The sequence below is a fragment of the Rattus rattus genome, chromosome 8 (genome assembly GCF_011064425.1).
Source record: "Rattus rattus isolate New Zealand chromosome 8, Rrattus_CSIRO_v1, whole genome shotgun sequence".
NCBI lineage: Eukaryota > Metazoa > Chordata > Mammalia > Rodentia > Muridae > Rattus > Rattus rattus.
Window position 1 is genome coordinate 88309841 of NC_046161.1, and position 24738 is coordinate 88334578.

At 48.6% G+C, this 24738-nt stretch overlaps 1 protein-coding gene across 2 annotated transcripts in view; it reads right to left on the reverse strand.

Moving 5' to 3' along the window:
• Nucleotides 1–24738, reverse strand: part of Pxylp1 (2-phosphoxylose phosphatase 1) — a 64593-nt gene that overhangs the window by 32315 nt on the left and 7540 nt on the right. The window lies entirely within an intron of this gene.

The window sequence follows — 24738 nt, forward strand, 5'->3', positions numbered from 1 at the left end:
AGGAATATGTAACGGAACCTTTACTTTTTATACTGAGTAAGATCCTTAATTTTCCATTCATGAAAACAAAGGGGCACTGTAATTTTATTCTACCAGCCTTACAGGGGAGGTTCTGTTTATTTGTGTTTGGGGGACTGCATGTGGCACAACGCATTTGTGCAGCTCAGAGGACAACCGTGTGATGTCAGTTCTTTCTTTCCCTTTTGACAGGAGTCCTGGAAACTGAACTCAGGCCACCAGCGTCTCTGCCTGCTGAGCCGTCTCGCAGGCGGCGTGCTAGGCTTACTTTCTGGTTCTCACTGGGGTTTAAATAGAACCTGGAAACTGTATTTTCCTTAGAAAACATCCTTAACGCTAACAATAGGTTTATGACAGGGACTGCAAACCTGAGTCTTTACTTCAATCTCCCAGAGCCAGGAGAGACAGAATCAGACAGAAGCTCCCCTGCTGGGGTGAAGACCGCATGACTGAATGTGCCAGGGGCCACTGACCTGCTCCCTGGGTGGCACAGCACATGTGGGCGGCTCAATAAATTCCTTTACGAAACAGTAGATCTGTTGGGACTGAGGCCAGAGTCCTGCAGCCCTCGCTTCCACCCTCAGCCCCCGGACCTGTACCCCTCAACCCCACCCTCATCCCTCAGACCTGTACCCCTCAACCCCACCCCCCTCCCTCAGACCTGCACCCCTCGATTCCCACCCTCATCCCTCAGACCTGCACCCCTCGATTCCCACCCTCATCCCTCAGACCTGCACCCCTCGATTCCCACCCTCATCCCTCAGACCTGCACCCCTCACTTCCACCCTCATCCCTCAGACCTGCACCATTCCTTTAGGAGGAATTTTTCATCAGAATTTTATTTACCAAGGGGAGACCTTTTGCTACAAGGCAGATTAAAATACACCGACCCCTCACAGAAGGCCACCAGCACCCCTTGTCTGTAGGAAGCACCTTGGTGGCCCCTTGCCAGGCAGCAGCCAACCTTCCTTTCATTCTTCCAGGAATCAGGGACTTCTAACTGCTCACCACCATCCATTTCCAGAGGTTTCTATTCACTAAGCGGGTGCCGTGTGCGCCCCGATTATCTTGTTCACACTCTGCGATGTTGGCGAGTGCGTTTCTAATGCACAGACAGGAAGCGGAAACTTGTGGGTGAGAAATTACTAAATGGTGCCAGGGTGTGAGGTGATGTTTCTGTAGCTCTAGGGCTCTTTCTTATGGGTTACAGTGTGTCCTTCAACATCTACACTGATTCTCCTCAAAGCCTGTTGACAGCACAGGCCAAGTTCACTCTCAGAGTCAGAACTTCTGTGCCTTCCTTCCTTGGATGGCCATGGGTCTTAGAGCCCCTTGGCTCCTAGTTTTTCCAGACTATCGATGACCTAATACAATGATTCTGATGTGGGGATTTGTTTGTTTGTTTGTTTGTTACAGGATATCACCATGTAGCCCAGGCTAGCCTAAAACTTACAACCCACTTGCTTCGTTCTCCTGGATAGAATGTTACCACTCAAGCCTTCCTGATCCTTTTAACTGTGGGAGCAAGGGGGCAAATCAGGACTGTGGATGGGAAGGAAGGCTTAGAGTATCTTGTACCACCAAGTGAACCGGGGCTTTTCTTCATGGTTTCCCCGGACATCTTGGTGGCTGAGCCATCTTTGAACATTCTCCTCCTCTACACCCCTGCCTTTCAGAGCTCCTGCCCTGGAGGCAGCACTGGGGTCTTCCCAAGTTCTGCTATCACAAGGATCCCACAAGCCTGGCTGGCTAAAGATGCTATGTCTTGCACATCAGCAGCAGCCGCTGCAGAAAAGGGGCTGGGTGCCTGGGGTCAGACACATTACAAGCTTGGTGACTGATGCCGGCTACTTAACCTCCCTGAGGCAGTTTCTCATCTGGAAGTTTGGACTAATTGCCTCAGGGTGTTGTGGGGACCAAATTCCAGGCTAAGTACAACCCTTGAGAAGCAGGAGACAATCCAGAGAAAGTGGCTTAGTGGCCATTTCACCTATGCACTTTGTGATTGATTCGTTCCTCTAGGGAAATAGTTTAGGATGGAGTTTCTCACCCATTTTTGGGGTCCTTGTTGGATGAGTGACTACTTAGCACTCTTGTGTCCTTATCCACATCTCTCCCTCTGCTGCTGTGCCTCACATCTGGTCCTCAGGACTCTCACTCTGGGCTGGAATCTCACTGTGCTGGCCCAGGAAAAGTGTCCTTTCTGATTCTTGGGTCCAGATAGCATCTCTCGCTCCAGGACCGCCTATGCTAGACCTGCCGTTTGCACACAGGAGACAGTGACTTCCTTTGGTTCTGGGCTCCATCTGGCCCTTCGTTAGCCCTCTGCCCCCAGACCCTCGGGGGAGTGCCAACCTCACTGGCAGAACAGGCTGCTAGAACTGCTGCATGCATCCCACAGTTTTCCTTGACCCTGACTTGTCCTAAGGAATTCACCACAGCGTGGCTCGGAGCTGTCTTCAGGTGGGCGTCAGGTAGCAACAACTGCCACTTGCTGAGCTAAATCCAGGTTTTCAGCACGATGCATTTCTTAGAGCCGTGGCTTCCACTTCATGCTTTTTCGGTATCCAGGGGCTGACGAAAGTGACTCCCAGTTTAGCCAAGAGATTTGTTTCAGATAATGGGAAAATAGCAGAGGACTTGTGTGTAGGCCTTGACCCGATTGGATCTGGGCTCGGAGAGGATTTCTAGGCTTATCTGCAGGAGGAACCAACACAACAGCACCTGCTGAGGCTTGCGCCAACCGACCAGCCTGTCAATCATTGAACATGAAGGAGGGAACTCTAGACTACTCAGTTCAGCCAAGCCAGCAGACATCAGTGATCAGTGGGACTCGTCCAGGGCCAGTCTGGAGGTTTTGGGAACTTGATACAAAGAAAAAGCTAACTGACAGAAAAGGGGAAAAAAAAAAAAGTCCTACATCTTTCCCAGAAAACACACCAGGATTTGCACCTTCTACGTCCACAGTCCTCAACGTTCTGAGCGCTTCTGGAGAAAGGGACTGCGTTTAGGCTCAGAACTAAAACACAGAGGGTACGCTGGGTTAGCCAGATGGCTGGGCTCCTGTAACTGCCCTGCAGCTTCTAATCTCTGGCTTGCTGTCATTCCTGCTTACCCTGACTTCTCTGTGGGAACATGCCCCCTGTTTCTCTTCTAGCCCCCTGCCCAGGTTGCTGTGGCGCCTGCCCCGATGGCTCTCTGACCTGACTCTCCAGCAAGATCAGAGTCTTGTTGGTTCCACTTATGCTGGGTCACATCTTTGAACTCAGCACACAGCCCAGCTGGAGGGTGCTTAAACACTGAGACAGACACATGACATCTTCTGGGGTCCGTTTCATCCTCTGGAGTCCACTTCAGTAGATGTGCTTTGTTCTTAGTTTTAAAAATGGCTAAATAATGTTGACAGAACCTAAACTCTGCAGGGACTTGAAGACAGTGGTTTACAGCCCTATCTAGGACGCCAAGGGGTCAGTGTGAGCTTGTCGGTGGGAAACAGTGGTGCTATGGCTCTGCCGACAGTGTTACCCCTGAAAGTATTCCCTGCTGGGGACCCTCCTTCAGTGGAAGGAAAGCCTAATGGAGTGGAAGGGTTAGGCTGCAGGGGGCCAATGTTGGCATTCTGTCTAAGCTCCACCCCTACAGCTACCTGGCAACAGCCAGGTGTGCTCTGCCTCAGTTGCCTGGCAACCTCCAGTTGTGCCTGACTATAAAGGGGGCTGCTTGCCCCCTTCTCTCCCTCTTACTCCTCTCTTTGCTCTTCTCTTCTCTGCTCTCTTCCCCTCTGTCCCTGTCCCTTCTTTCCCCATCTTCCCCCCTTTCCCTCCACGTGCCCATGGCCAGCCTTTCCTCTCTTCTTCTATTCTTCTTCTCTCATTAAACTTTTCCACGTGGAACCATGTTGGCTTGGTGTGCTCTGTCCGGGAAGTGAGGCGAGATTTAAACCCCAACAGCCATAGATCTACGCTCCATTCCCAGCTCTGTGTATTTCCCACACACTCTCAAGACGAGAGACTCACTGAGCTGTGAAATCATGACTTCAGCAAACCTGGGGATAACAACATGAGCAAGCAGAGACATTGAGGAGTAAACACTGCGGAAGACAGCAGCTGTCTTCTTAGTGCTGTACTTTCTTCTCAAACTCCTGGCCACTGGGCTCTTCCCTGTTCACATCCCTAGCCATCAGGGCAGGCGCCCAAATCTGTAGCCACATTCGTGGCTCTTCTTCCCTGGAGAGACTTCAGCTTCACTGCTGCGTCCAGCCTTGCCCAAGGGTTTCCATCCTGGAACATACGCCTCAGATTGTGAGTTCCCACCACAAAAGAAAAAAAAATCCAACGATTACCAAGTGTAGCCTCTGTTCGGCTCTGTAAGTCCGGGATGAAGCCTGGGTTTTCCAGCACTCTCTTCCCCGTTGCTATGCCAGCCAGGAGAGGCTGGCTAAGGGAGGCACTTGTTAAGTCATGTGGGCTTCCGTCCTGCAATCTTCATGCATGTGGCTCCTGTGCCTACCCCGGGGGCTACTGCAGGCAGCTCCTCAGACACCTCACACACACAGATCACAATGGTCCGAGCCTAGAGGGAAGCCCCATGGCCTGCTACTCACAGCATAGAGAATCAAACCCACAGGATGACTCACTGCCCTGTTGGCTGGGTGAAGTGTTTCTGAGGGACTGTGGCTGTCTCATTTCCTCTTCCCCAACATCTCTCAGGTCCCGTTACCGTCCATGCAAAAGACTTTCTCGATCCAACATGCAGTCATAACCAAACCCAATTCTCCAAAACGCTCCTGTGGACACAGCCACATGTTCCAGCACATGACTCCATATGATGGTGTTACCTGTTATGTGGCGGCTGCTTGGCATGGCTCTAGTCCCTGGCTAAAAATACCTCAAACCTAGAATTATTATATTGAATTTCTGCTTAAACAAACAGAAAATCCGGCCAACTCCCTTTGACTTTACCATAAATCTGAGCAGCAAAAGCAAAAGCACAGAGTTGAGACAGCACGAGGTAATGAGCAGATCCCCTTACACTCTGGTAAATACCACTTCTGAATTAAAAGGGGAAAGAAACACACCAAAGGCTTTTCCCTAAGCCTCAACTCCACCACCAGAGGCTTCCAGAGCTGAGCCCTGAACTTTTTTTTTTTTTTTAATTTATAAGAACCAAGAATGCCACATCAGGCGACCGGCTCTGGTTTCCTCTTCAAAGGATACAAAATTTAGGATTTGAAATGAAAGAAAATATGCATTCAATTATCTTCCATATGTGCAGCTGAAGTGCTCCTCCCAGGAATAGAAGGGTAGAATTAAATAAAGAAAATGCTTTGGTAGATCCTATGCTCTGATTCATCTTGATCATGATCATTTGGGCCTAAGTAAAGAGCATTATAATTTAAAAAAAGAATCATGTAATTGTAAAGTAAGCGTGAGCCAAGCAAGGCAAAGGCTGTATCTGAAGGGGACTCCAAGGTCATGGCAGAATGGAGCTTAATTGCAAAATCAAAGCCGCTTGGCTAAGAATAAACCAACCCTGGAGACTGATGAAGATGGATGAAGTCGAGAGTTGCCTGTGAGGCACAGAGAACAGAGTGGAATGGGGTGTTCTCAGCTCACAACAGTCAGCCTGGGTCCAGAGCTCTTCAGCTGATTGGGAAGCCAACCCATGCATCCATGCATACGTCCACACATGCATCCACGCATGCATCCATCCATGCATCCACACATGCATCCATCCATGCATCCACACATGCATCCACCCATGCATCCACCCATGCATCCACACATGCATCCACTCACTCACTCACACACGCATGTACAGTTCATTCCAGAACATAGTATTTCCTGACATCAGCAGGTGCCATTCTAAACAATAAAGATCTCAGGCACCGGACTTTGGGGGTGCAGGGGGGCAGTAAAAGGAGGCACCTTGAAACTCAAAGCTAAAATGCATTACAGACTTCTAGAAGGAAGGATATGAGACCCAAGATACACAGGAGGGCAGGGCTGGAGAGGGCTCAGCAGTTAAGAGCACTGGCTGCTCTCTCAGAGGACCTGAGTTCAGTTCGCAGTACCCACGTGGCAGCCTACACCATCGGTAAGTCCAGTTCCAGCGATTCTAATTCCCTCTTCTGGCCTCTAGTGCGCAGGTCAAAACACCCATACACACCAAATAATAAGTAAATCTAAAAAGGGGGAAGCCTCTGGGGTTCAAGGGATGATAACAAGGAGGCGAAAGGATGCTGCGGCTGAAGCTTGGTGGTGGGGCCTCGAGGATCATCACGTGATTCTCTGCTTCCACAGCGTCCAACATTCAAGGCGGAAAAACAAGCGAAACCAGTTTCTTTAAAAAAAAAAAGTTTTACTTCAAAAAGTAGATGGACTTCGTGCAGGTGGGGGTGAGAGTCACGAGAGGGGGTAAAGCTGACCCTTCCTTTCTGCCGTGGCTTTGCTCTGTGCGGATAAGTGCCTAAGACATGTAACTGACAATCAACGTTTAATGCACTAAGTGAAGGTCTAAGACTTTAGAAGGGCTGTTCTAGCTGCACAGAGGATCGGTGAGACGTACTGAGTTTGGGACTGGGTAAGGGCTTGTTAGACCAGCTACTTTAATCTGGTTCCGGGACGTTTTTATTTGTGAGTTCGGCACAATAAAGTGAGTTTATCTAATATAATCTTAAAAGTAAGCTTCACTGTCCAATGGTAAGGAGTAAGCGGAACGTTGGGCCACAGGAAACTATAGTCTCAGGGGAAAGACAGGGCACGGAGGTCATACCCAGACTAGGAGCCATCATGGGGCTCCCTGGAAGAAGCGATTAAACTGCCCTGAGGGGTGGACTGGGGCTGGAGCGTCTGTGGCTGTAATTTACAAGAACACAGCGCCAGGCAGTGCTCACAGGCTCACCCTGTGGAGTGCCCCTTGTTTACTAGGCTAACATTCAGTCTCTTTCCAGCAGGTGTTCTCCTCCAGGAGCAAGCCCAGAGCGGCCGACCCTGCTCTCCACACCACAGAGACTTCTCACAGGACACCCAGGAGCCCTGGGATGTGACTGCTCTGAAAGTCTGTCCTCTGCCCTATACCTGGTTTCCCCAAACGCTTTTCTCACCTAGGCTACCTGGAAAGGTAACGGAGTCCAAGACAGTACCACGCCCAGATGTGGTGCAGCCCGCAGTGGTGCAGAGGAAGGAAACAGATCAGTACAGGAGACCAGGCCCCAGGCATGGCTCTGGATAAAAGGTTGCACCAGGCCCAGTGCTCCTCGCCACACTTTAGGACCTGCAGAGATCTGGCAGTACTCCACACAGGAGGGGGTCAGGGTCAGGGACCTACGCCTAGAGCTCTGTTTTAACCCTCAGTGAGCTATGGTTTTCCCCATGAGGAAATGGAGCCCTGGGTTGTGAAGAATGTAACAGACAGCACTGTTGCCTGAAGGGCCAGCCTGGTGACTCTCACCAGCTCACCCAAGGCACCAATTCTGGTTCTCCTGCCTTGCCTCTGCTCACTCTCTCCCCATCCCTAGCAAGAGCCGGCTTCCTGAGAATAGCAAAGAAAGAGAGAATCTGAGGGTTCTAAATGGCATCGTCCAAGGTCAGAGCAGAGCAAAGCAAAACTGGCCCCCAGCACTACGGTGTTTGGAGAACCCGCCCTGTAAGGCTCCCATCCTGCTTCACGTTCAGGGCGGCGCAACACTCTATTCTTGTGTCCTTCTTGTACCCAGCAGACACACTGTATGACCAGGCACCCCTAACTGTACTCCTTACCATCAGACTTCCCTAGGCTTAATGGGACACATTATTATTACTAGAGAGAGTATTTTCCAAAACAGTTCTGGCCAGTGACCAGTGAGTGAGCAGAATCTGGTAACTCAGAGTCAAAAGGAGGTCGTGTGCCCCGCCCCCGCCATCTTTCCTGGACATTTTCCCCAACACCCTCCCTTCCCAAGTGCCAAACCCCAGGGTGATGGTGAGCAACTTCAGATGAGGATAAGAAACACCATCCTAGTGGATGAAGAGGACCCTTGGTGACCCCAAGGTGCAAAACTTTCCCCTTGATTTCTTTAATTTTTTTAAATTTTTAAAAATTTTTTTCCTTGATTGTTTTAAAAGACTTTCAGTCTCTTCCCAACCCCTATCCCACTCAGTTTCACAACCTCTTAAGGCCAGCATTCTTTTACTTCTGAGAAGGTAGACAAACAAATATCCTACCATTGGCACAAGACACTGAGCAAGGGACCCCCTCTGGGGACTATAACGACTGTAGACATTCACCAAGCGTGAGGCGAAAACCTTGTTAGCGTTACTCTTGGACACTAAAGGAGACCTCTCTCTCTCTCTCTCTCTCTCTCTCTCTCTCTCTCTCTCTCTCTCTCTCTCTCTCTCTCTCTCTGGTTTATTCTCTTAGCAACCGCCTGTGTTTGTGCTCTCCCAAGGGTGTCAGAAACTGAAGGCACACCCCCAAGTTATCACTGTCACAGCTGGTAGTGGGCAGGGACAGTCCTCTGCCTCTCTACCTCACCAGAGCAGTTAAGCATCTCCTAGAAGCCCCTCCGACAGACCCTCCCTCCTCTCCTTGCTAGAAGAGAGTCACGTGTCAAAGCCCAAACCAATGATGTAAGAATGGGCTCTGACAGCTGGGTGAACCAATCAGGATTCACTTTTTGGCAAAGGCCCAGGCAGGAAGGACAGGGTACAGACCTGAAGAGGAGCAGCCAGGAGGTTCTGTAACAGCCCACACCAGCGAAGGTTTGACAACACACACAATTATCCCAAGGAGTGACTTCTGAGCTCCGCAGCTGATGACAGCACCTGCACTTTTCAGATCTAGCCATCAAAGCACATCCCGTCGTAATTACAGGCTTTCAAAACCTCAGCGCTGGCTTGCTCAGGTATAACCCAGCAGCGACAAACCAGGCGCACCATTTCCCACAGCCTGCATGTCCTACCAACAAGACCTTTTATTCCAAAATTTGCGTTTCTAAAATATGCAGCATGAATTATTTATCTGTGATTTCTTTCCAAGAAGGTTCTAATGCTTATGATTTACAGAGTTGGGTGTTTTTAAAAGCATGAACTATTTTTAATTTTTTCTTTTCTTAAAAAGATTTATTGTATTTGTGTGTGTGTGTGTGTGTGTGTGTGTGTGTATGTGTGTGTGTGTATGCACAGGTGAGCAAACGCACTCCCATCCCACACACATGTTGTGAGCTATTTGATGTGGGTACCAGGAACCATAATTGGGTCTCTGGAAGAGCAAGAGGTGCCTGCCCTTAACTGCTGAGACATCTCTCCAAACCCCATAATTTTTTCCCTAAATTTGTCAACTATAAGGGCCAAGGCCTCTCTCTTGGAAACCCACCCACTGGCTCCCCAGTTAAACTGTCCAGGAGGCTGGTCATCTCTCAAGACCGAAACAAGGAATTCAGCAAGCCAGGAGCTCCCTTTCTAGTACACTTCAGCTATCTATCTCTGACATTCTGGGAGAAGTCTGCCTCACCCAACTGTATCACTCCGCTCTTCCTGAAGTTCTGGGAGCAGCTGCACTGAGACCTTGCTCTTAATTTAGAATGTCAGCCACACCTGGAAAGAGGAGACGGCGTACGTTTGGCACAGCTAATTCTCCAAAGCCTCTTCAGAAACAGAGCTGCCTTTTCTTAAAAATTGTATTTTGCAAGCAAACTGAGTCAATTAAAAGTCTAAAATGTCAAGGAAAGCCAGGCGGTGCTGGTGTACATCTTTAATCCCAGCATTCAGGAGGCAGAGGCCAGCCTGGTCTACAGAATGAGTTTCAGGACAGCCACAGCTACACAGAGGAACCCGGTCTTAAAACAACAACAACAACAACAACAACAAAGACAACAACAACAACAGATTGTGGTTGCAATTGCAAGTGGTGAACAGCAAAGGTTAGAATGAGAAAAGCCACATTTTCAAGTAATAACTAAATCAACCAATAAATAAAACAAAAACCCTTCATGAATCTTGATTCACAGACGTGCAAAGTGAACCTGGCACAAGGGAAAGTGGGCTCCCATGCTCGCTGTGTTTCTTGCTACTTGCATTTCCAGGGCTTTGCTTTCTTTCACTGGATGCCTGGGCCACAGCATGCAAGTTGGCCACCGTAAGGTGTTTTTGTCTCATGAGGCCTTTTTCGGGCGGAAAGCACATTCAATAGTTCTGGCAAACTCTCTGCTCACTGACAGACCATCTGTACCCTGATCAAGAAAGGACTAGACGGGGTTGGGGATTTAGCTCAGTGGTAGAGAGCTTGCCTAGCAAACGCAAGGCCCTGTGTTCGGTCCCCAGCTCCGAAAAAAAGAAAAAGGGGAAAAAAAAAAAGAAAGGACTAGACACCAGATCTCCCTCGGGTCACTACTAGTGCTTGAAGGTAGTTACTCAATGGCCTTAGACTGTGCTCAGAAAGCTGCACCCTCACCTCAACCAACGCTGGCAGTGACTGCGGCTGTGGAAGGACGGAAGGAGCCTTCTAGTCCATGAATCTAGCCAATGGTGGAGAGCCACTCTATGTATCAGGACCCATAGATTCTTGATTCAGAGCTCCAAAAAGGTTCTCAAAAAACAGTGTCCTCTGCACTTTAAACGGTGTTAAAGCATTGTGACACAGACTCGGGGATGTCAAGTTTGGGAAGGGACACAAACTGTTATGTGGTCGCAGCCCTAGTCAAGAAAGAAGGGACTGGCACTGTGCACACCCCGATACGTCTATCGGTGTCTTAGTTTTCTGCTGTGTGATAAAATGCGAGGACCGTAAACAGCTTAAGAAGAAGGAGTTTACTGTAGCTGACGGTCCCAGACGGATGGAGTCCGTCTTGGCAGGGAAGGGAGCAGAAAGCTGGCAGATCACAGTAGGCTTCACACGCAGGACGCAGGGGGAGGAGGGGCCAGGAGAGAAAGAAAAAGAGGGCGAAGAGGAGGAGGGAGGAGAGGGAGAGACTAAGAAGTGCATGCAGCAAGACTAGAAATCCTCGAAGCCCTCCACAAATCACACGTCCCCTAGCAAGGCTCCATCTCCTTAAGTTCCATAACCTCTAACGCAGTGCCACCGACTGGGGACTGAGTGTTCAAGTACACGAGACTATGGGAGACATTTTTTATTCAAGTGGCCACAATCAGCCTAATTCAGTGGTACAAGGCAACAGAAGGCTTTGGGTCAATGGTGCTGCACGAAGTCTTGGGGGAAGGGCTGTTGGCACAGGTCGTCCTGAGAATGTAAAGAAACGGAGTTGGCAGACATCCTTTTTAAACTCATCTTCTACAAAGTTGAGCCAAAATAAGGAGCTAGGTAGTCTGTACCGTGACTGGAAGCTTAGCTTCTAGAAATGCATATGCTTTGGGCAAAGAAGGCTCCTGCAATAGCTGGAGGCTTGCTTTAGGAACCATGCTTCCGAGCTCTGTTGAGCTCCAGCCTGGGCACCGCTGTGCATGGTGAACCAGGAAGAGAGTCTGCTGGTGTGCCTGTTTAGTAACTCACTGTTCTGAACATGGCTCGTCACAGAAAGCTGACTTTGCTCGATGATATCGCAGTGAAAATAACCACAGAAGGCCCTGTCACCGACCTTGGTTTAAGTGATTCAGTCAGAATAAAGATCTATGCTGTTTCTCTGACCTCAGTATAAACTGAAGCCTCCTTTTGAAAGACAAATCACTTAAACGCATTGATTTAAAACTCAACACAAAATCTTATTCTTCCTGCTGGGCAGTGGTGGAGCACGCATTTAATCCCAGCACTAGGGAGGCAGAAGCAGGTGGATATCTGAGTTTGAGGCCAGCCTGGTCTACAAAGCAAGTTCTGGGACAGCCAGAGCCACACAGAGAAACTGTTTTGAAAAACAAAACAACAACAACAACAAAAAAAAACAAGAAAGAAAGAATGAAAGAAAGGAAGAAAGAGAGAGCGAAAGAAAGAGAGAAAGAGAAGGAAAGAAAGAAATCTTATTCTTCCAAGAACTATCTCCCTTGGACTTCTATTTCCCATGATGCTCTAGGCCTACTGGCTAACACTGCTCATGAATTACAAGGTCTGACCCAGCCCATAATGCCTCCCATTCACCGCATCTTTTAATACACAGAAACGTCTTGCTCCCTGGGGACTTGGGAGACTCTGTCCACGTATACCTAGTCAGGGCAACAAGGAGGTCCAGGGTGCCAAACCTGGAGGGAAGGATATCCTCCCTACCTCAGAGAAGAAAGCAGGAGAGGGAAGCCCTGGCTCTCTGGAGATGCCGAAGGAGAGAGGTGTAAGTCTTTTTTTTTTTTTTTTTCTTTTTTCTTTTTTTTCAGAGCTGGGGACCGAACCCAGGGCCTTGCGCTTGCTAGGGGCTCTACCACTGAGCTAAATCCCCAACCCCGAGAGGTGTAAGTCTTAAATCACATTCTGTGATCGCTCTGGAAGGTTCTGGAAAGCTGAGGCAGGGAGTGTATGTCACTTTGTCTTTGCTGTGCCTGAGTAACAGAAAAACTTGCTTTGGTTCATGGTGGAAGAGAGCTTGCTCTGTGGCTTGGCCTCATGCACACGCAGAGGCAGAAGAGCTCAGAGGTGGGACCGTATGGTAGTGGACAGGAGGGAGGGGGACTGAGAGGAGGGACGGAAGGTACTAGAGAGGGGCCCAGGATAAGATGTAGTCCACAAGGACACACTCCAGTGAGCTTAGTATTTTGAGCTCTCTCTACTGTCTTAAGTTTTCAAAACCCTGGTCCCAAACAGAGACACTACCTGACACCAAGCAAGTATTCGCTCCTTAAGCCTGTGGAGACATTTGCTATTCAAACCATAGCAAGTAGGGAACTCTGAAGCCAAGGCTGAAATAGAGAACAAGAGAGCGGGGTTGGGGATTTAGCTCAGTGGTAGAGCGCTTGCCTAGGAAGCGCAAGGTCCTAGGTTCGGTCCCCAGCTACGAAAAAAAGAACCAAAAAAGAAAAAAAAAAAAAGAGAGAGAGCAAGAGGGAGAGTATGAAAGTGTGGTGGCTTCAAACCTTAACCTGCCACGTCTACATCCTCTGAGCAGGCCACGGGCTCTCTTCTTTAACAAAATGTGACAGCTAAGTCACGAAAGTCTACACAGATTCTGCCTAGCTCTTCACATGCTTCAGAGCTCTGAGGACGACACACCAAGCTGAAGAACCACAGCCGAGGTCAGAATCCTACAAAAAACACCGCTCTCCCATGCAAACAAGGCTTTCTTTAGAAGTTACTATGAGAGTCTGGAAACAATCATGCAGTTTGTCTATGACAGAACGGGTAAAAAGACGACAAACAGTTCTAGCACACACTGGAACAGGACTCGGCTGTTAAAAAGAAAGGGCTGGGCTCAAGTGGGGAAATGGAGTGCCCAAGAAATACTGCCAAGCCCGGAGTGGGAGGGGTGTGGGTGGGGGGCGGGGGTGACACGGACGACGACACAAGAGGGGGTGGGGCCTCACGAGGCCACACCCACAGCTACGGAGCTAGTGGCTGGTGGGGAAGAGTCAGTTTTCTTCAGGGGCACAACCCCTGATAGGTTATCTGTGTTCCAGTGGTTGCCCCTGTGCATGTGCATATGAACAGCAGTATTTGGACTCGATGTTTGTTTTTTAAAGGACATAAAGTTAGGAGAGAGACATAGTGGTGGGGGCTGGGAGGAGTTGGAAGTTTGTGGAAGTGGATATAATCAAAATACATTGTGTGTATAATGAAATTCTCAAAGGATAAATCTTTAAAAAAAGAACGGAATTGAAAGAGAGCGTTAAAGAGAGAACCATAATTATACAGCACTACCTCATGTGAGAATTCCCAAGTGAATGTGTGCTATAGACATTAGCACAGCCATGTTAGTGTTTTAGTCAGAACCCCGTTTCCGTCAACTAAGAACTGTCCACATTCCAGAACTAGGTTCCTCCGCCTTCAATGGCTCAGCGCCAAGGCCCCCATCATCACTAAAAAGCGATTTGACACATTTCCATTCGCCAGCACTGTCTCCACCAGCACCATCTCTGGAGATGCCGCACCCTCGCGTATTTTCCTTGTGCGCATGCTCCATGCCCCTTATAAAGCTCATGCTAATGTGGCTTTGCGTCCCTGTGTCTGTTTCTGTCTCTCTCTGTTTTCCAGCTCTGCTCAGAGAAGCCCTTTTGTGTCTCTATCCCTCCCTAATATTTTATGGTGTCTGTTTCATGGTGTGATTTTTTTTTTTTTCGGTATTCCTTGGTCCCGATTGCCAAGGTACTCTTACTCTGTAAAATCTTTTCACCGTGGGCATTGGCAAAGCCTTTCCCAGGTGAGGCTGAGACTTGGGAAAGCCTACTTCTGGTCCTTGTGCGGATGCTGACAGTACAGCAAAATTATTAAGCAGCTTCCTCCTCTCTGATGACTGGACTCGAGGCTGCTCCCCTATTTTATGAGACCCCCTAGCTGGACTGTGCTAAGTTTCTGGTTGCTGGTGGGCCTCCTCCGTTAGAGGGAGCTCATCGCATCCACCCAGCTTTTCTGGATGTGTGTCTGTATGTCTGTCCTTTCTTCATTCCCTCATTGCTCCAATCAGGTCTCCAGGACCAAGCCATATAGGACACTGGAATTTCACTTTTCACTTAGGTAAACCTTGACGTTTGCACACCTTGACATAAATATTCGAATTTCCAGAAGATGTGTGAAATTACAGAAAAAAACCCGGAAGGAGACAGCCTCTAGGTGAGCTGCTATTTCTGCTGTAGAGGAGGAAAGACTTCTCAGAATTTACTTATACATGTTATGCCTTCTATAAAAACTGTGAATAATTAACAAAACCAGCCATAGCAGGAAAATGTTACTGTGAAGTCAGACTACGTGTTAAAGTAAGACTATAAGGCAGGTTATAGTGAGACGTGGTCAGTGTGATCTCAATAACATCATAAAGATAGAGACTATATTACAAGGCTGGGCAGAATGTTTGGGTTTTGTTTGTTTTAAGGCAAAGATGAGAGACTTTATTTGTAGAGTCTTGGAACCTACTGCCACTTGAAAAAAATGAACTTAAGGGCTAGAGAGCTGGATAAGTGGTTAAGAGCACTGTCAGCTCTTCCAGAAGACCTGGGTTTGAATCCCAGCATCCACATGGCAGCTCACAACATCTATAACTCAAGTTCCAGAGGATTCAATGGTCTTCTGGCCTTCCCAGGCACCAGGCACCAGTGTGGTACACAGATGTGCATGCAGACAAAACACCCACACAAATTAAATAAATAAATAAGTGTGTGTGTGTGTGTTTAAAGGTGAATGTTATTATAATTGCTACTGTGAGAAATGGAAGGTAACCTGACTAGAGCTTGTGTGCCCTGAACCTCCTTCTTCTCCCTCACCTGTCAGCCCACAATCCGGTTATGAACTCAAACTCAGACCAATGGGATGAGACCCAGTCACTGTCTGCTTTAGGGATAAATGACAAGATCATCTTCACCCTCCGTGCTCACTAGCCCAGCTTGGGTTCTGGTGCACTTTTTTTTTTTTTTTTTTTGCAAAAAAAAACAAAACCAAAACCAAAAAAAAAAAAACAAACCATAGGCTAGAGAGAAGGATGGGTGATTATGAGCACTTGCTCCTGCAGAGGACCCAGGTTCGATTCCTAGCATCCACATGGTAACTAAGAGTTGTCTGTAGCTCCAGTTCCAAAGGATCTAACGCCCTCTTCTGGCCCCCTTAAGTACTGCATGCATGAAGGGCACAGGCAATAAATATAAGCAAAACATCCGTGTGCATAAAATAAGAATAAACTTTTTATAAATTGCTTTGCTGAGTTACTTTTGCTTTATGTGTTCCTTCATGCAACACCAAGATTATTTTTTTCCAACAATTTGAGGTCTCACTTTGGATTTCAATCCATCTGGCGGAGTGTGGGGATGCCTCTCTTGGGAGAAATGTCCCCCACACCATGTTTTCAGTAGTTCCACAAGGTCTTAGGTGAACTTTTGAATGGGTTACTGGTCCCAGAATGTAAAGTTTCTCTCAATGCAGCGATGACCCAGGAAAATATCTAAGTGGCCAGGTAACCCGTGTACACAAGACAGAGGTAAGAAACACAGAGAATTACAAAACACTCCTTGGTGGTTGGGTCATCCTGGAGTTCAGATAGGAGTGAACGATATGTGCTCCCTGCATGAAGTGAATGCAGAGCCCTCATCCACACTTCGTAGGTGTCCTTGGTGATTTTTGGTAAGCCTGTTGCTAACAAGCACCTATCACAGGACACTACCCTACGAAGGAAGCTGTCAGAAACCAAGGAAACACTAGAAACTTCCATTCAGGGGAGGTTAACTCTCACAAAACCAGGATAGAAAACCGTTGAGGTAAAAAGAGCTCTAGGAAAACAAACTCCCCAAGATAGGAGCGAACCAATTCCACTGCTGGAACAGGAGACTCCCCAATCCTATTCAATACACCCTAACCTGACTAAGGAGGTCCTGCGCACCGCGTGGGACCACCATGCGGCTACCTACGGATTAAATCAGGATTAGCTATTTTTAACAAGTTGGGTCTTAAATTCCAGCCAACACAGAGGATTACAGATCCATTTAGCTCAGCCCACTTCATGCTTGGGTGGGGGGGAAACCCCCCCAAAAAACTAACAAAACAAACAAACAAAAAACAGCACTAAGATCATTTAATACTTCCTAGTTCCGCCATGTGCTTTCCAGAGCAACAGCGCCACCTATGGGCACCAGACACACCTTCCATTCGGTTCTCTTTCATGGGGTTCCCGTCTGAGTGTTCTCTAGGAACTTGTCTCTAGGAACTCAGAGGAAGTCAAATGGAATCTAGCAGGCATTGTCTGGCATTCACGGTTACAGTGTGGCAAGTCCTAAGGACAACCTTGGCTTGGGTTGTGAGGTGGTTTGAATGTCCCCTAGGCTCAGGTATTTGAACACCTGGTCCCAGTTGTTGGTGCTGTTTAGGGAGGTCTAGGAGGTGCAGGCTTGCTGGAGGAAGTGTGTGACTGAGAGAGGGCTCTGAGAGTACATAGCCTCTCCCTACTTTAAGTGAACTCTGCTTCACACTTGTGGCTGAGGATGTGACCTCTCTCAGCTGTCTGGTGGCATGCACCCCTGCTATGACGGACTCTTATACTCTGGAACCATAAGCCCAAATAAACCCTCTCTTGAATACCTTGCTTTCGGTCATGGTACTTTTTGTCATAGCAGCAGACAAGAAACTGATACAAGTTAAGACCATGAAGTTTCTTCCTGTTTCTTTGCTTTGCCCTTTGGGAAAGCATATATACTTAGGCTGTATACATGTGCTATCTCCTCCTTATATCCAGGCTACTGTAAGTCATTTGTGAGTGTGTGTGAGTGTGTGTGTGTGTGTGTGTGTGTGTGTATGTGTGTAGTCTAAATAAAAGAGGTGACTATCCACTTATCCTGTGTATGCATGTAACCCACTAAGACTTGTGCCAGGATGGGGGATGGGCTTCTTTTAACATGGATCTGAGCTCTCTACCAACACAAAGTAACCATGTTGCATTGTTGTCCTCTTGGCCAGCCAGGTCTTTATGAAACACAGAATGAAAAAAAAAAACCTGAAAGTGTGAAGCAAGCTACAAAAGTCTGAACAAGTAACATGGAGGTATGCAAAAGATGGGTTTATCTATGATATTAAAATATCTAAGGTCAAAAAAGTCTAAGATTAAAGTTGAACATGTGGCTGTCGAAGTTCCGCCAAAACACATGCTTAATCAATGTTTATTTAAAAATGTTTGTTTCCACCCCAGCTTTACCTAAGGATCACACAGTAGTTAAAAGTACCAGGTTGGTAGCATCAGGGAGTGACAATACTTGAGAAGGATTGGGTGTGGCTTTGTTGAAGAAAGTGTGTCACTGATGTGGGGCGGGGGACTTTGAGGTTTTAAAAGCCCAAGCCAGGCCCTGTGTTTCTCTCTCTTCCTGCTGCCTATGGATCGGGATGTAGAACTCTCAGCTATTTCTCTAGCACCATGTCTGCCTGCATCCTGCCATGTTTCCCATCATGATGATGATGGACTAAAGCTCTAAACCCTGTAAGCAAACCACAGTTAAATGCATTCTTTAAAAGAGTTGCTATGGTCATGGTGTCTTTTCCCAGCAACAGAACACTGACCAAGATATTGTACTTGGAGGCCTATACTGATGTGGTCAGAGGGATTGGAAGGAGAGGATATTTTCCCCCGTCCTAGGGAACTGTGGTACATCTCTAAAATGTCCTGTACACTGTGGGTAGTCATCTGTTCTCTTGTTCAAGAAGGCCCACCTGGCAAACTCTTAACCATGTCTAGTCTACAAAGAATTTCCTCTGTGCCTTCCAGTGAATCTGTGGTCAAGAAGGCCTTTAACTCCTCCTCAAGTTGCAACAACTGGTTAAAGGAAGGGTGGAGGGCCCAAGATTCCTCTCAAGCCCAAGGCGAGTCCTCAGGACCAGGTCCTTATCTGACAGTTAAAGAAGGGGAAGTGATTAGTGTTGGCCACCTCTGTGGTGACAACATCCAGCAGGAAAGACTAAGCAGCCACTACAATGATGGATGTGCTTCCTCCACACCCTGAGGGATGGAACTGCTCGCACACTAGGCTCGGGTCCATAGGGAACGTTGTCTGAACAACTATTTCTCACTAAGGATTTTCTTCTTGATAAGAAAAATGCTGCCCTGGTGTGAGTCCAGACCGCAGCTCCCTGCAGCCAGGAGAGATGGCCCACTGCTGCTTGACCTAAGAAGCAGGTGAGAGCTCAGGTTTCTTTCTCTGTCTCTCTGGAAGCCATTTGGGAGGAACTCATGCTGACCCAGCCTCTCCAAAGCTACTGAAGGGCCTCAGTGCAGATCCTGGGCCCATCACTCTGGAGAGCAGCCCAGGAGGCCGATGGGAGGTGAAAGAAGAGAAACCAGTCAGAGATGGACGCTCCTGTAACCCCACCTAGAGACTTTGATTTGAACTTAAAAAAAAAAAAAAAAAAATTCTGGTGTTGTGGCTTCTCCTGGTTCCTCCTGCCTAACCTGTAATGCTAATAACCCTCGGCTTCATCTCTCTCTCATCCACTTCCAGGCCCCAGTCAAGGACTCGCTGTTAGAAAAATGAAAGCACACAATGTACTTTGGGGCCTTTTAGATAGGCCGTGGGGTGGGGGGTGGGGAGTATCCTGCCTGCTCAGGTGGAAGAGGACAGCTCCATCAGCACCTCATCAGGGTTACTCTGTGTGTGTGTGTGTGTGTGTGTGTGTGTGTGTGTGTGTGTGTGTGCGTGTGTTTGTGTGTGTGTGGAGAGGGGTGCTGGTCAGTTTAGGGTAAAGACTCATAAGAAATTTTCTCTCATGCCTTAAAGCTAAAAACTGTTCCTAGGGCCTCCTGGCAGCTTCCTCATCGTAGGTCAAAGATGCCAAAAGTGTTTTGTGAGCCCTGACCTCTCCAATCTGCCTCCTAAGCCATTCCTTGGTCACCTTTGCAGAGGGAAGCCAAGGAAAACAGCAGTAAGGAACTGCTCAGAGGAGATGCCTCTCAGAAGAGCAGACTCTCCGGCCAGGTCAATCACTCAGTCAAAAGCAGTTCCCCTAGGAAGACAGGAACTTCCTGAACCATGCTTAGAGACCTCACGAAGACAGCATATGCTGACTAAGTTTAAGGAAAAAAATGGCAGGTATACATATATACATATATATTTATACATATATATACACATACATATATACACACATTACACACATATGTTGAGATATATACATATATATTTATACATAGTATACACATATGCATATACATATAATACACATCACATACACATATATTGAAATATATACATATATATACACACATACATGCACACACACACACACACACACACACACACACACACGTAAAGAAATTGTGAAAATCATTTTCTTTCTGATTAAAGGTGGTGAGCCAGACCAGGGCCCATATTTTCTGGACTTCCGGCCTATTAGCCAATCACGTCAGATGATTACAGGTAAATGCAACACATTGCAAATGGAAGCCCGGCTTCATGTGCTCCTGAAGAAGATGGCAGCAATCTTAGAAACTTGCTTCCCCTCTCTCTCTCATTTGTAATCCACCTGCCTCAGCCTCCCTAGGGCTGGGATCACAGGCATATGTATGCCTAGCTTCCAACCAAATTAATAATCATGAAATAAAAATAAAAATGTATTGGTTTTAAAACTCAAGGAGGAAGTACTCTGAAATTTACTTAAATTATTCTTCTATTTTTTTAACAATGTAGTTGAGAAAGATCTCAAAGGCGGGTCCCTCATAAATTATAAAAAGGCCAGAGGTCTGGAAATAGTATCCCCTTCCTTTCAACACTGCAGGCAGCAAAGCCTAAGTGTGATTCAGACGACAACAACAGGGCCGCTGAGTTCACACCAAGCACCACCACATTAGCAGAAGCCAAGGAGCATGAGGTAAAATGAAAAATACAAAACGAAAAGTATTGTGCAGAGGAAGACTACAGAGGCTGCAAGGCAGGGAGAGGAGCACTGTGAGCTACAGAGGCATAGAGGTGGGCATGGGGTAAACTGACCCACAGAGGTGGGCATGGGGTAAACTGACCCACAGAGGTGGGGCGTGGGGAATCACTGTGGACTGCAGGGCTCAGAGGCATGGAGAAGGGAGCACTATGAGCTCCAGGGGCCAAGGGGCAGGGAATGGGGTGGTGGGGAACACTGTGCGAAACTCAACGTAGGGGCAGGACAAGAGGGCCTCCCATGAGGCGTTGACAGGCAGAGTGGTACAGAGGGGTCTGAAGCTCACTCCTTTGCCTTGATGACAAGCTTTAAACAGCGGCCATCAGGGGACAGAGAAGAGGACAAATGGGCCCAGACTACACTCACTCCCACAAGAGTAGGGAGCCACTGACCATCTAAGCACATGCCTGAAGTACAGAAGTGACACTACAGGAAGGTCACACTGAAGCTGCCGGGGGCCACACTAGAAGGCAGTAGCAGCTAGGAGACTCCTCCAGCCTTCTGGGCCCTGTGTCTTCCAAGACGCAGGGACAGAGGGCTTCGGTCCCAAGCCACAGCTCCAGGCTTGTACTCCATCACTTCCCAACTGCGTGTCTCTGTGCTGCAGGCTTCTGCTGACTGAGGATTTCCCACATCCAGACAATACCTACTTACTGGGCGGTTGTGCCATGCCCATTACACTAGGAGAAATGGGAATCAGAGAGCCAAGTCAGCTCAAACTCTTGCCTCAGTGGGGCTCCTGTTCTCTGGAATGAGCATTACCTGCCTCCTGGGATTGTGGTGGAATCAGGACAATGTGCCCTGCAGAGCCCTGAGACAGGATGGTGACTACCCCTTCCTTGTTATTGTCGCATCCACTGAAGCGCAAGGACCACTGGCCAGAGACTTCATCTATGGATTCACACCAACCCCCCTTGAGGCAAAGGGAAAGAGCTGTTCATCAGCTTCATGAAGGTCGGCTCTCTCTGCCCCACCCCCATCCAGCCCACTGCAATAAACAAGGCTTGGGAGGGAGGATGAAGGAAATTACCCTTGGGGCCATTCATCACAATGAGGGCAGCTGACAGCTTTCAGCTCAGCCCTCAGTTCCCTGAGGAGAAGCATCGCAAAGCTATTATGCTGTACCCATGAGGGCCGATCCTCCAGATAGGCTGACTACACCTTCCTGACTGACCAGGTCCTCTCCTGGTGATGGAGGACCCTGAAAGAATGCTGGGTAGCGGCTGATGACCTCACAGGAGACCTGACTTCTCAAGCCGAGCCCACTTGGTGGGTTTTAGAGTTAGTGTGTGGTATGAGCCTGAGGTCGGGGTAGGCACTAACCTGAGTCAGTGGCCCAGAGAAATCCAAAGCTAAAGAAAGTGTAAACGAGCTTTAGACCTCACCCCCAGCCCCCAAGAAAGCCCTGCATCAAACTCTCCCTGGCTAAGTGTCTCCAGAGGTGGTAACAGCCCCAGCTCTCCTCACCAACTTCTCGCCGGTGCTCTGGTGCCAGACTCTATTTTTACAGCCTGAGTAATGCCTGGGCACAGGACCAGCCGAGGATTGGTGACAGAGGGCTAGGGCATGAGAGGTGACGCACAAGCGATGAAGCCCGTATCCTCCTCAGCTCCCAACACAAACCCTCTGAGCAGAGTTCAGAACTGTAAGTAGCCAAGCCCTGTTCCAGCTCTGACCTGAACTCGCAGCCCCACCACATCACACCCAGGCCCTGAGTGCCACTGGACCTCATCTGTCACATGCACTGGCTCCCGCCACCTCAGGTGCCCAACCAGTGAATGGCCCACCCCAGCTTTGGCACACGGACTACAAGAATCATACAACTCTTTTCATAAAGTAGGTCTGGGCCCATGTCACGATCTTGGCCATGACATTCTCTTGATTTGGTTTATTCCTGATCATCCTTAAACTTGGCATAGTGGTCACCTTCCTCTGATGGCTGCCCTGAAGCCAAGGTTGGGTGATATCCTTCAACACTGGACAGCTCTGTGCCCAGGGCTGACCAGCCCTCTGGTGCCAGTTTCCTCTCTGGCCTCTTCTGGTGTTGGATGGCGGGGGTGTCTCAGAGCTAAGCAAGCTGCAGTACTCAGCAGGTGTGGAGGAAGAAATAGAGGAAGGGAGAAGGGGAGGGTACCAGAAAGCACTGTGGCTAGAAAACCACCTGTCACGGTGACGAGAGACAAACTGAAGAAAGCACCACACCCAGGACATGGGCGGCTTCTCACCCATGCTCTTTCCTGACAAACATGGGCACACAATAAGAAACGTCTCTCAATAAAGAGTAGGAACCAAGGTTTGCTGTATCTGAGTGTGGGCTAAGAGTGGGCTTTAGATGGAAACTTTGATGCTGGGTATGTTCAAGGGCAAGGAGCACTCCCAGGCTCCTCTGGGCTTGGCGAACTGAAGGTCACTTTCCCCGGGATAACCTCAACTACCGAGATGAACCAACCAGGAGCTATTCCACCAGGGCCAAGGAATGAAGACCTTCCATTCTCCTCCTGAGTCATCTGGTGATTCCTAATGGAGGCAAAGAAGTAGTGATGTAAAATAGACATCTTGGGGCTAGAGAGATGGCTCAATAGTTAGGAGCACTGGCTGCTCTTCCAGAGGACCCAGCTTTGATTCCCAGTACCCACATGGCAGCTCACAACCGTCTGTAACTCCTGTTCCAGGGGTCTGACTCTGTCACACTTGCAGGTAAAGCGCCAATGTACATAAAATATAAATAAATTATTAGAACAGTTGGAGTCTTTCTAGCACCTTCCCTCCTGTGGGGAAGAAACCCCAACTTTCCCATAATATCCATTTCTTCTTCCTTGCTAATGGAGTCCCAACTTCTTTGGAGGAGACGGTATAGCAAAGACTGTGACTAGCCATCATCAGTTCATCTCCCCCTTAGGTATGCCACAGGCGACATTTACCAGCCTTCCCTAAAGAGTGTCCAAGCTCTGGGGCAATTCCTGACCAAGGGAACACTAGCAGCAGTAGCTCACCCTGAACCAGGCCTATAAAATACTGCCACACTTCCCCCCACCCCTACCCGGTGTTCCTACCTCTCCCACTGATTGGTACAGATGAGTATGGCTAGCAATTTCTATAGAGCGTATGTCCCCAAGTCATCTCTTTGAAAAGAGTCTCCCACACTATCAGGAGCAGCTGGCGTTAGACTCGTGTGGAAAAAGTATATTGATATCACACTGTAGTCATGAAAGCTCTCTGATCTGTGTTTGCATGACCCTTCTTCTGTGTACCCTGATAAATATCCACAGGGCCCCTTTAACTGGGGGGGGCAACCATGTGATACATTTCTGGCTACCAAGAGTCAAGGGAACTCTGCTGGGGTCGTTATGAGGACATCTGCTTCCCTGATAAAAGTTACTGAATGTGGCTAGTACTTCCGCCTTTCTGAAGCGGACAGTGTGCCCGAGGACGGGCGGTTTCCTCCAATCCTGAGAAACCTCAGTACCCAGGGCTTAGCCTTCCACAGTGGCCATCAACACTCCAGGCCCACGTTGGATTCCTTGCCAGCCATTCCCCAAGCTTGAGGGGACTGGATCTGAGTAAGAGCAGTGCTCAGCAGACTTGCAAGAAAGAAGGGCAGAGGGAGGAAGGACGCTGCAGATGAAGAAGCGCCTGTACCTGTAACCTATATTGAACTCAAGAAGGGAGGAACCTGAGACTTTCATAACGGCTGCTGGAGACAACAGCCTCCTACCTTCAGACACTTTGCTACACAGCATCATTTGCAAAGGCCACTGAGGCACGATTCCCTACCATCCGCAGCCAAGGGCGCTCACTCATCTACAGGAGAGCTTTGTACGCTCATCACCGATTCGCCCAGTCTGCATCGAGCCCTATTTCATACCCGATAGTGATAGCAGCGAAGGCTTCTGAGATGTGTTGGGTGCAGCCTCTGCCCTCCACAGGCCCCTGAGCAGTCAATGTGCCTATACTGAGAGGACACAAAATATCCGGTGTGGCTGTGAGCATGGGGTAGTGGACCGGGACCAGGTAAGGCAGTCTCCACTCCTTTCTTGGCATTGCACATGCAAAGTTCATACTTCTCGAGCTGAGAGAGCACCGTCCTTAGCTGAGCCGGCTGCGTTTACCCACCGTAAGCAGAGTCGTTAAAGACCACCAATTAATGCGGCCGCACTGAGATAATCATCGGTCATTAGATCAAGAATACTCAGGAGGAGAAGATCAAAACTCAGACGCCGTGAACCCTGAAAGGCTGCAGACCGCGAGCTGGGCTCCCTC